This window comes from Ovis canadensis, chromosome 14, assembly GCF_042477335.2.
Source record: "Ovis canadensis isolate MfBH-ARS-UI-01 breed Bighorn chromosome 14, ARS-UI_OviCan_v2, whole genome shotgun sequence".
Lineage (NCBI taxonomy): Eukaryota > Metazoa > Chordata > Mammalia > Artiodactyla > Bovidae > Ovis > Ovis canadensis.
The window spans coordinates 75336568-75345284 of NC_091258.1; positions in this window are offsets into that span (position 1 = coordinate 75336568).

Here is an 8717-nt window from a genome sequence, read left to right on the forward strand (position 1 = left end):
TTACAACGGACTAGTTCCAAATTGGGAAAGGAATCTGTAAAGACTGCCCATCGTCACCCTGCTTATTCAACTTATATGCAGAGTACCTCATGCAGGAGACCTTGGTTCGGTCCCTGGGTTGGGAAGATCCCCTGCAGAAGGGAAGGGCTACCCACACCAGTATTCTGGCCTAAAGAATTCCATGGATTGTATAGTCCATAGGATCACGAAGAGTTGGTCAGAACTGAGTAACTTTCACTTTCACTTTATATCATGTGAAATGTCAGGCTTGAAGAAGTACAAACAGGAATCAAGACTGCAGGGAGAATTATCATTAACCACAGGTATACAGATGACACCACCCTATTGGCAGAAAGCAAAGAGGAACTGAGGAGTTTCTTGATGAAACTGAAAGAAAGGAGTGAGAAAGTTGGCATCAAACTCAGTATTCAAAAAACCAAGATCATGGCATCCGGTCCCATCACTTCATGGCAAATAGACGGGAAAACAATCAAAACAGTGACAGACTTGCTTTTCTTGGGCTCCAAAATCACTACAGATGTTGACTTCAACCATGAAAGTAGAAAACGCTTGCTCCTTGGAAGGAAAGCTATGAGCAGTGTGAAAGTGAAAGTGAAGTCGCTCAGTCTTGTCCGACTCTGTGGGACCAGTGGACTGTAGCCCACCAAGCTCCTCTGTCCATGGGATTCTCCAGGCAAGAATACTGGAGTGGGTTGCCGTTTCCTTCTCCCGGGGATCTTCCCGACCCAGGGATCGAACCCAGGTCTCCCAAATTGCAGGCAGACGCTTTAACCTCTGCACCACCAGGGAAGCCCATGAGCAATGTAGACAGCACAATAAAAAATATAGACATTACTTTCCAGACAAACGTCTGTCTAGTCAAAGCTATGGTTTTTCCAGTAGTCATGTATGGATATGAGAGTTCAACTATAAAGAAGGCTGAGCATCGAGGAATTGATGCTTTTGAACTGTGGTATTGGAGAAGACTCTTGAGAGTCTCTTAGACTGCAAGGAGATCTCCACTCCAATCTAAAGGAAATCATCCTGAATATTCATTGAAAGGACTGATGCTGAAGCTGAAGCTCCAATACTTTGACAATCTGATGTGAAGAACTGATGCACTGGGAAAACATCCTGATGCTGGGTAAGACTGAGGGCAGGAGGAGAAGCAGACAACAGAGGATGAGATCTTTGGATGGCATCACTGATGGGCATGAGTTTGAGCAGGGTCTGGGAGTTGGTGATGGACAGGGAAGCCTGGTGTGCTGTAGTCCATGGGGTCCCAAAGAGTTGGACATGACTGAGCGGCTGAACTGAACTGACTGATAGGTATAATTGATTCTCTTTGCGATACAGTAGTACAAAATTTTAAAACAGCTATATTCCAATTAGGAATTTTTAAACTGATTTCTTTATATAATCTAGAATTTGTTATAGCTTGAATCAACTGTTAATAATATGGTAGAAAATGTGCTAAGCATTTATGCCAGTTTATTTTAAAATTCTATGAGGTAATTGAATATTTAAATATTTTAGCATTTTAGAATTGGGGGAAATACACTTAAGATATTTAATATGAGATCATATAAGGAAAAGAGAAACTTTGAAGTCAACCTGAGATGTGCATTCTTCACTTTCGGGAGATTTTGCTTTCTGTAGTGAAAAAACTATTTGAGTTTGAAATTTATTTAGAAAGTCCTATCTCTAGCTCCCAGTGGATAGGAAGTTATAAATCAGAATACACAAAACTGTCCCCAGTATTCCTAGAAATTTAGCAGTTTGTCTACCACTTCACTCACACATTTTTGGCTAGAGGTAAAAAGAAACTTTAAAAGGACTGTCATACAGTTACTCAAAATGGGCACAGTTTTCCTAGGACCCCCAAGAAATGGAAGAGCAGCCAATGAATGCAGTTTCTCACAAGCCAAGAGGAGACTTTTAGTTCACACTGTGATGAAGGAAAGTAATCACTGGAGATGAATTTATGAATGATTTAAGAGACAGAATAGGGCAGGTGATACATTTCTATGACAGCAGTGGACACAAACCCAGGTTTTCCAAAATCATTTCCACTGAAGATGATCTTCCAAAACCACCTGATGAAGGATGACTTCCTCACTACTTCTTGGACCTCTTATTTGAGTCATCATCTCCATCCATTCATTGATATATGGCTGTTGTCTCCATTCTCCTTATATTCCTGGGATTGTTCAATTGCTCCAGACAGGTGATCAGGTCCAGCTTATAGCCCACAAGACCTGTTCATCAGAGAAAGGAATATTTGTGTTGTCAGAGATTCATCAGTGTCTAATCCAATATGTATTCAGTTGAGACGAGAATGCAAGTGAGAATGTTAATACAGCCTGGAAAATGAATTCCCCAAAATCTTTATTCAAATCACCTATTTAACACTAAGAAACACATAACATCAGATCCTGAGATACTGATCAAGTACTGTGAAGGCAAAGTAAGTGTGTAATTGTGAAATTAAGAAAAGGTGTGACTATTTAATACTACAGAGCTTATACAGTTACCACTAACCTAGAATGCAGTGATAGGTTACAGTGAAGGGTGTCAGATTTATGATCTCCAAACAAGAAGATTTAACTTCGGGACCAGGGACCAGGCACCAGGGTTGATCACTCAAGAGCATTTATGTAACAGAGTTTTATTAAAGTGAAAAAGGGCCAGTGAAGCTTCTGACGTAGACATCAGAAGAGGGTGGAGAGTGCCCCCCCTTGCTAGTCTAAGCAAGGAAGCTATATACTTTTTAAATAAGTAATTACAATAAATCAAAAGAATGTCTGAAGGTTGTACAAATTTTAACAGACCCACTCCGACAATTTACATTTGAGAATAACAGGATTAGAACTTAACAATAGGGAGATCCTACCAGACCTAGACCCCTTTATTGACTATGCCAAAGCCTATGACCGTGTGGATCACAACAAACTTGGAAATTCTTCAGGAGATGGGAACACCAGACCACCTGACCTGCCTCTGGAGAAATCTGAATGCAGGTCAAGAAGCAAATTAGAACTGGACATGGGACAACACACTGGTCCCAAATTGGGAAAGGAATACTCAAGGCTGTATATTTTCACCCTGCTTATTTAACTTATATGCACAGTACATCATGAAAAATGCTGGGCTAGATGAAGCACAAGCTAGAGTCAAGATTGCCAGGAAAATTATTCATAACCTCAGATATGCAGATGACACCGCCCTTATGGCAGAAAGTGAAGAAGAACTAAGGACCCTCTCGATGAAACTGAAAGAGGAAACCACTACAATATTGTAAAGTAATTAGCCTCTAATTAAAATAAATAAATTAAAAAACTACTATGTATAAAATAGATAAATACCTGGATATATTGTATAGCATAGGGAATTATTCCCATTGTCTTGTGATAACTTTTAATGGGGTATAATTTGTAAAATACTGAATCACTATGGAATATACCTGAAACTAATGTAATATTGTACATCAACTATACTTAAATTAAGAAAAGAATTGAGGACAAAATGAATATAAGAGACACTTTTTGTTTTCTTGGAAGAAGAGCTCAACTCAATGTAAAGAAAGGTTCTTCTTTCTTGAAAAAAATAAAAAGAAACTGAAAGAAGAGAGTGAAAAAGTTGGCTTAAAACTCAACATCCAGAAAACTAAGAACATTGCATCTGGTCCCATCACTTCTTGGCAAATAGTTGGGGAAGCAATCTAAGCAGTGATAGACTTTATTTTGGGGTGGGGGGGCGCGCTCCAAAATCACTGCAGATGGTGACTGCAGCCATGAAAATAAAAGATGCTTGCTCCTTGGAAGAAAAGGTATGACCAACCTAGAAAGCGTATTAAAAAGCAAAGACATTACTTTGCCAACAAAGGTATATCTAGTCAAAGACATGGTTTTTCCAGTAGTCAAGTATGGATATGAGAGTTGAACTACAAAGAAAGCTGAATACCAAAGAATTGATGCTTTTAAACTGTGGTGTTGGAAAAGTCTTTTGGAAGTCTCTTAGACTGTAAGGATATCCAACCAGTCCATCCTAAAGGAAATCAGTTCTGAATATGCATTGGAAGGACTGATGCTGAAGCTGAAACTCCAATACTTTGGAGAGCTGATGCAGAGACCTGACTCATTTGAAAAGACCGTGATGCTAGGAAAGATTGAAGGTGGGAGGAGAAGGGGATGACAGAGGATGAAATGGTTGGATGGCATCACTGACTCAATGGACATGAGTTTGAGGAAACTCCAGGAGTTGGTGGTGAACAGGGAGGCCTGGTGTGCTGTGGTCCATTGGGTCACAAATAGGACTGAGCGACTGAACTGAACTGAATCAGACCCACTCCTATAATATAAATTCTAAGATATCAGGATAAGTCAGAAGGTTTTCAGGAAGGAGAAAGAGTCCTCAAGCAGGATACATTGTTGTTATATAATCCCTAGTACAGAGTTTAAACCGAGTTGTTTGTTGTTTAATCATCAGTTCTGGGATTAAAGAAAAAGTCCTGTGTCTAAGACACATAAAGACAATAAAAAGTCATTTTACGTGTCTGAGACAAAGGAACGTAGAGGGGAAAAAAGGTGTTTCTCCTTTCCTCCTCCTTTAGAATTCCAGACCCCTATCTCCTCTTCAAGAGTCCCAGACACCCCCACCCCTCCTCCTCGGGGACCCCAGATTTCTTATCAACCTGCCTAGGAACTGATTGTCACAGAAGTAGGCAGAGTACATCAAGGAAGAAAAAGCTTACCAGCATAATGAATTATCCCGAAGCCTTAATTTCTAAACTCACACATACCCATTTCCCCTAAAGAAGAGATTTCAAACTATTGTGGGAATCAGAAAATTTCAGAAACATTCTAGAAATAATGGAACCAAAACCCAGTGGGTAGATAAGGGATTCTGGAAGGAAGCTGTCATCACCCAAGCAGGCCAGGTTCCTATAGTTCTCTAACAAAATGTCCCTGTACAATGCCCGTTGAAAATTTTCTGAAAAACTCTGGACCAGTGAGTTGAGTCACTGGGCTTCCCGGCTGGCTAAGTGGTAAAGCATCTGCCTGCCAATGCTGGAGATGCAGCTTCAGTCTCGGGGTGGAGAGAATCCCGGGGAGGAGGGGAGGAGGAAATGGCAACCCGTTGCAGAATTCTTACCCGGAAAATCCCATGGACAGAAGAGTGTTGGTTCTATGTATAATGGCACTTTCAAACTCTATTTTAAATATCTAAATTGCATTCAAGTGCTAAGTCATCACTGCATTTCCCAACGTCCCTAAAATCCCAACACCAAACCACATCCCAGTGGGAGTGAGGATAGGAGTGACTCCCCATGCTGATCTCTCACAAAAAGAATAGTTTTAACAGTTGAAAGTCGCTGATTCATGCTGAGAATTCATCATGCTCCATAGAAAGCGAGGATGCAGACAAGGGAGAAAAGGCTCTGGGACACAAAGAAGTAGTCTAAAGGCCAGGTCTTGACTATTATAAGATGAAATGGGAAAAAATAAGATGGTAACAAATGCCTGGGAAGAAAAATTAGGAGCAGAGAGCTAAAGCCTTGCAGATTCTCATTGGGGCATATCAGGAGGAAAAGCAGACACAGCCCCAGACCCAGGACAGGACATTTACCTGAGAAGCTGCCATTTTGTCCTCTTGTCCCTCCTGCTCTAAATTCTCTGGGTATGTTATGCTGCAAACACACTTCTGAGTTTTGAGAAAATACCTTTGACAGCATCAACACAGCTCTTTAACCTGCAACCACCGCTCCTACAGACAGAAGGACCTTGAAAAGCTGAGAAGACCGACCTCTCCTGTCCTCTGTCTCAGGAGAGATTCAGGAGCAATCAATTCCTTTGTGGAGACTAGCCTGTGAACTAATTTCTTGATTGTTCTCTTCCTCATAGAGAGCTGCTAACACTGCTCCCGCAGATGATGTGAGATGACTGACTTTCCTGATCCAAATCCAGCTAGAGCAACCCTACTCCTTCTCCTCAGACTGACGTCGGGGCTCAGCTCTCACAAAAGGACCAGGAGCTAGGTCCTTAACCAGGGCCTCCCTTACAATCCCCTGGAGCACTTCCAACACAACACAGTGATGCTCCCAAAGGACCAACATAGAACTCTGTTGGGAGGGCACCATTGAGGTCATTTCCTGACCCTGGTTGCCAGGAGCCAGCTTGAAGAACTCCGCCCATGGCAAAGGTCATGAGGAAGAGGGCTTGGCATACTCAAAGGCGTGATCAAGCCTCAGGAAACCCCCTGTTCCCGAGCACCTACCCCCAAAACCAGAGTCTGTTTTATGCTCTCACCTACACCTCTGACTTTACGCAGGGCTCTCCCCCATAACCATTTCTCTCGGAGAAGGAGTTAACTTGCAGCTCCAGTTAATAAAAATTCCTGGGAGTGACAAGAGTGTTTCAACTTACAAACTCCTCTGGAGGTTCTCTAGCCTGCCTGAGTGGGTTCGTCCGGCCACATGTGATTGTTTACAGCCTCCTAACCATGAGAGGCACGAGATGCTTTAAACTTTCTACATACAGACTCTTTTGAAAAGTTAGAAAATAATTAATATAGTATAGTGGGTTGATTAGGAATTATATTGGTGAAGGGGTTTTCATTTATTGTGCCAATAATTGCTGCTAATTCCCTGCCCTGGGTGTGACAAGGGTGTCTCAGGTCAAACCTCTCTGCTGACTAGCTTGTGTGACAGCCTCTAAACCATAAACAGCACAAAGAGTTTGGAGTACTTTGAAAGTCTTAATTAGCATAGGGCTTTTCTCAATGTTGAGTCAATGATTGCTGCCAGGCCTCCATATCCTTAGGCACCTGGGAATATATCAATCAATGTATTTGGAATATAGAAAAGGAAATATAGTAGTTTTTGATGTTAGCAATACTAGACTTTTTGAGTTAATGAATTTTCTCTTTTGTTATAAATCACTGTACTTTGTTATAAATCACTGTGTCCTTGCTATGTAAAAATGCAACTTTATCACTATCTTAAGTCTAAATAGATCTTAAGGGGAACATTGGTGAAGGGTTTTCATTTGGTAAGCCAATATTTGCTGCTAAATTTCCATATTCCTTGCCCTTATAATAAATATAACTAGCATATAGGAGAAATAAGTATTAACCTTTAAGATTAATCATGTTAAACCTTAGACTAAGTAAATTCCTTTCTTAGTTGTAACTCACTACACCCTCACCCTATAGGAATGCAACTTTATTTGGAGGGTGGCGCCTGGTTTCAGAAAAAAATCACCCCTGGAAAAAATAAGTTTTCTGGTTAACTGACCGTTATCAGAAAGGGCCATAAAATGTCAGCAGGCCTCATGGCCAGAAGATGATGTAAAACACATAAGACCTTTGCATAATTTTACATGAAGCACCTGATTGTGACAAGGGTCAGGTCTGCTGACCCCCACGTGACTCTGTATTCATCCTTATGTATAACAAAAGGTATATAAACAAACCTAAAAAATAAAGAAATCGGATCAGTTTCTGGAAAGACTGATTCCCCCATGTCGTTTTCTTCCCTTCTGGCTGAATTCCCATCTGGTACGTGGGTACTCACCAAGCCTACTAACTTTGCCTGGGCTTCTAAGATCGGACCAGGGAGGCCTCAGTGCCTCCTCTCCTTCGGGAGAATGGAAAGACGCCTGTGGCCTACGTAGGTGGTGATTGGTATGCCACGTAAATCAAGTTATTCAGCCTCTTTTTCTTCACTAATTTTCCTACTACACTATCCGTTTCTAATCTCTATATATATCTGTAATTAAATAAGTTTTTTCCTAGGACGCCGATTCCATCCCCACCTTCGAATTACCCTGGATCCACCAGGGCTGGACCCCGACAACTGGTAACGTGACCTTGATGGGAAACCAGATGGAAACCACTTGGCTAATGATTATTTCTGAACCATCTCAATGAATACAAATCCCTGGTGGTCAGGTCCCCACTCCAAGAAGTTATCAATCTGCAGGTCTACACTGTGGCCGTTAATGGAGTCATCAGCAAATCCCATTTTTTTCGGATGTTTCTTCCCCCAAACAAACGTTCAGGAGTCCTGAGCTCAAAGCCTCACACTCACCACACCTAAGACCTCTCTGTAGGGGAGGATTTAGGGCAGGAATTTCTGAGAGAGGTAAAGCTAGAATCAGGCAGAGAAAACAGGAGAACGTGCAGTTCAGCTTTGCAGTTACCCTGAGTGAAGTGGAAAAGAAATGCAAAAAAGGAAAATGGCTGTCTGGGGAGGCCTTACAAATAGCTGTGAAAAGAAGAGAAGTGAAAAGCAAAGGAGAAAAAAAAAAAAGATACAAGCATCTGAATACAGAGTTCAAAGAATAGCAAGAAGAGATAAAAAAGCCTTCCTCAATGATCAATGCAAAGAAACAGAAGAAAACAACAGAATGGGAAAGACTAGAGATCTCTTCAAGAAAATTAGAGATACCAAGGGAACATTGCATGCAAAGATGGGCTCGATAAAGGACAGAAATGGTATGGACGTAACAGAAGAAGATATTAAGAAGAGGTGGCAAGTATACAAAGAAGAACTGTACAAAAAAGATCTTCACGACCAAGATAATCACGATGGTGTGATCACTCACCTAGAGCCAGACATCCTGGAATGTGAAATCAAGTGGGCCTTAGAAAGCATCACTCTGAACAAAGCTAGTGGAGGCGATGGAATTCCAGTGGAGCTATTTCAAATCCTGAAA